A 4761-nucleotide genomic window follows, 5' to 3' on the forward strand; every position below is an offset into this window, starting at 1 on the left:
ACAATTGGTTAATTCTTGAGAATCATACTGCAAGTTTAAGCAAATAGCTTGTGGCATTACCAAGCTATTTTTTCTGAAGTTACAGCATTACCATTATTTTTTCTGAAGTTACAGCATATAGAATTTTTTTCTAGACACAGAGACTTTATTGATTACCTATCAAACTTGGGCATAAGATCTCCTCATATTCAGCAAACTTCCAACCATGCAAAATCTCAGTTTTATAAAATTCCAACTATGCACGATCATCCCTAATTTTTCTAATTTTGCTGATTTGTACATTGGATATTTTTATGATTTTAGGATTGAGTCAATCCCACCAGAAGACTTGTATCCAAATTTAGTAAATTTTCTATATGGAAATTGTAAAAAATACCAGGCCGGTGAAAACTATAATTCACATTACCAAGAAGATACTGCTTACGAATATAACGAGTGTCAGACAAACTGATACAACTCAGTAATAAGAGAAAACTATGATTTCTTGAATAAATTCACAACACATTATGCTACAATCCAGAAACAAACAAGAAAAGCAATGACAGACAATAAATTTGAGGAAAAAGAAACGAGACCGGCCCTAACAAGAACAAGCTATATGCAAGAAAGCCGGCCAGCAACTCAAAAGCTTAAATGACGAAGAGAAAAAGGGAGGAGAAGGACCAACCTCGGAGGAGAGGTACTCGAGGACGGCGGCGAGGAAGATCGGAGTGTCGGCGCTCACGCGGTCCGGCACTTGCCCTTCTTGAGGAAGCGGGAGATCCTCCCGACGGAGAAAATAAGCCCCGCCTTGCTGCTCCTCACTTCCCCTTCTTTGAAGGCAACGAGAACGACGGACGGCGACTGCGCTACCGGTGGCAGAGATGGGGTCGGCGAGGAAAGGATGGAAAGGGACGGCGGGAGATAGATTAGGGCACGGGAGATTGGGGGTATTAAACAAACCTAACGATATTTTTAGCGTCGTTAAATACTGGTACAAAAGCATCGACATTTGCTTTATTTAACGATGCTTTTGCTAAAAGTGTCGGCGTTGACGTTGCTATAGTTTTACGACGCTTTTAAGCATCGTTAAACGACGATGCTTTTTAAAAGCGTCGGCAGGTCAGCGCAACTTGCCGACGCTTTCCAAAAGCGTCGGCAAAAAATGATCGCTAAACCCCCTTTTCGTTGTAGTGTCCCATTAAGCTCGTCTTGAACTCTCTCTGTATTAGCTTAAAAAATTTTTGATAAAGAGATTGTCAGTAGCACCGAATATGATATCATCTACATAAATTTACACAACAAGCAAGTCATTATTTTTTTCCTTCAAAAATAGTGTCATGTCTACACTTTCTTTTGCAAAGTCATTTTCAATTAAAAATTTATTTAATCTTTCGTACCAAGCACGGGATGCTTGCTTCAAACCATATGAAGTTTTGTACAATTTAAAAATATGGTTTGAAAAATTATGATCTTCAAAATTAGGTGGTTGTTCAACATAAACTTCTTCTGAAATAAATTCATTCAAAAATATACTTTTAGTATCTATTTGATATAATTTAAAATTTATAAAATATGCAAAGGCAAGTAATAGTCTAATAGCTTTAAGTCTAGCAATAGGAGCATATGTTTCATTAAAATCAATATCTTCTTCCTGATTGTAATCTTTAGCTACTAGTCTTGCTTTATTTCTTATTACTACACTATTTTTATCTAATTTATTTCTGAATACCCACTTAATTTCTATTGTTGGATGATCATTAGGTCTATTAACAAGTGTTCATACTTTGTTTCTTTTAAACTGATTTAATTTTTCTTGCATAACAATCATCCAATTTGGATCTTTTTCAACTTCTTCAATGATTTTAGGTTCTACATGAGACACAAATGCTAGATAATTATTAATATTTCTCAAGGATGCATGAGTTCTTACCCCTTGTGATGGATCATCAATAATTTATTCTTTAGGATGACCATGTGCATACCTCCATTCCTTGGGTAGCTTTCAATTTGAGTATTCTCATAATTTTTATCTTTTGTTTTAGCTAGACATGGACAATGGATTGGGCCGCCCATTATATGGCCCAACCCAGCACGAAATGGACCATGCCTGGCACGGCCCATTGGCTACAGTAATGAGCCATGGTAGGCACGGCCTATTAGAAGGGGTAGGACCGGGTTGGGTTGAGGGTTTGTGGCCCGTAGCCTAGGCTCGACACGACTTATATGGGCTTGGGCTGGCACGACACTACCCACGTGCCCGGCACGGCCCGGCTAGGTCCAAGCCCGGCACGGCCCACATGGGAGTTTTTTTTTTGGAGATATTTTTTGTAAAAATAGATGTGAGATCTTTTTATAAAAAAATCATCTTGTAATGGTAGGGGTTTACATGGATCTCTATCGATTTATTAGTATCAATCAAAATGGTACAAAGGAGGGAGGAAGGGGGCTAGGCTTGACCTCTAAATACAATAAGGAAGAAAGAAGAAATTGAGGCGACTCACCTCAATAATTAAAAGATAAAATTAAAAAATTATAAATATAAAAAATTAATAATTAAAAATCTTAGTGATCATCATGCATCATCGGTAGTGTTTGTGTCGTCGTCATCATCGAAATTTGTATTATGTCTACTTTTATCTTGAAGTCTCACTTTAGCATCCAACCAATTTTTGAAGCAAAGTAACATTTCAATTGTTTCATCGATCATCCTATTCTTTTTTTCATCCAGACTCATCGACCTACACTAAAAGTAGATTTCGATGCTATTGTGGACATCGATACAGTTAAGATATCACATGCAATGGTGGATATTATAAGATATTAATTTTTGATACTTTTTCACCATACTAACACATCAATATTTTTTATTTGATTTTCATCATATACAGATTAAAGATTATTTCATAAATAAAATTTAAGTTTACTACTTAAAGATAAAGATAAAGATGAAGATGAACTTGAAAAAGCATGTGTATATCTCCTATCTGCAATGAACGAGAAAATAGATGATGAACGAAAAGTACTAGAAGAAAAGGTGGAGGTTTGCGAACCAGAAGCACTGGATCCATGAATCTTATTATTATATAAAACATAAATATCATGAAGAAGTTGGTGTACTTCAGCTTTAGCAGGTTCAGGATCTAGATTCATATTTTCATAATATGCATCAAGTAAAATCAAAATATCATTTAATTTAATATGTAGATTAAATACAGTAGCTAAGTTATTCATAAGACATATCCTATCCCAATATTCATTTCATTTATATTCTATTTCATAAATAATAGACTCTAAAATATCATTATATCTATACTGTGTAAGTTTTTGACTAATAAGATATGCTTGTTGTAAAAATGAACAAGAGATTAGATATTAAATACCAGAAAGAATTTCGGTGGCATTATAAAAACTAACTAATTTTTTTTTAAAATTTTATCTTTATTCCAATCAGTCTCAGTCAATATAAAATCTAATCTATGATCATTAATATATGTACTTAATAAATTTTTATATGGATATGCATCATATATCATTATATATGTCGATTCTAATGAGTAACTACATCAAGTTTAAATTTTTTTAAAATATTTACTATGATCTATATATATTTATTTAAATTCATGAAGTCTTGCTCTTGAAGTTTGAATAAAAAAATTATATTTTTAATTTTTATAATAATATTTTGAACCATACCCATGTTAGATTGAACAGAGAGATTTAAAATATAACATGCATATCTAATATGCAATAAATTTTTATTTAGAATGTGATACAAAGAGTCTTTTTAATAATCTAATAGCAGAATTATTATTAGATGTATTATCAAAAGTAATAGATATAATTTTATCATTAATAATATATGTACATGTAGTTTGATAAATAGCGTTAGAAATTTGTTACCCAGAATGTGAAAAATCAAAAGTATAAAAAGTAAGAATATGTTTATTTAACAGTCAATTATTATCAATATAATGAGCAGTAATTGCAATAAAATAATAACTACCAATAGATGATGTCCAAATAATAGAAGTTAATGATACTTTTGAATTTAGGATAGAGAGAGATTGGATCAAATTTTATTTTATTATTAAAAATTAGTTATAGCTACTCTTTTAAATATACGTCTACTAGTTCTTCTGTAAGCGGGTTGTAGGATTAACTGAATATACTTTTCAAAATTAAAAGACTACATAAGCTAAAAGATAATTCATCCTTATCTATCTATTTGACCAATTTTTTCTTTAATTTTTATGATTATATGCAAAACTATCTACAAGAATACCTCTTTATATATTAAGAATGCTTTGAAGACGAGCATCACTCATAATATGGCTCTCTTGATGTCTCTTCAAATGATCAGTTTTCTCACTACAGCACAACTATACAATTTGGTATACTTTTTATATTTTATTTTTAAAACTCCATCTATCATAACTCTTTCAAAGTCATTCCATATAGTACTAGTCCTCTTATGAAAAGAAGAGGCAGAGTTTTAACCTTCCATATTAATTTTAAAGGGAGGAGGAATAGTAGTTTCTTCTTCCTTTGAAATTGAGAGAATGCCATAAGATGCCATATTTTCATATTTAAATGTTATGCAAATAAAAAAATTTATCAACAAAGAAACTGAGTAGAGATAGGCCGTAAGTGGAGACTTGTGAGCTCCTCTTTTGCTCCTCACTCCTCCTCAGACCTCAACAAAGACCTCCAAGGCTCCAATAGATGGACTAATCCTCCTCTTGTATAGCATTTAAATACTGCTAATTGCTAATTGAATAC

The sequence above is a fragment of the Elaeis guineensis genome, chromosome 1 (assembly GCF_000442705.2).
Source record: "Elaeis guineensis isolate ETL-2024a chromosome 1, EG11, whole genome shotgun sequence".
Taxonomy (NCBI): domain Eukaryota; kingdom Viridiplantae; phylum Streptophyta; class Magnoliopsida; order Arecales; family Arecaceae; genus Elaeis; species Elaeis guineensis.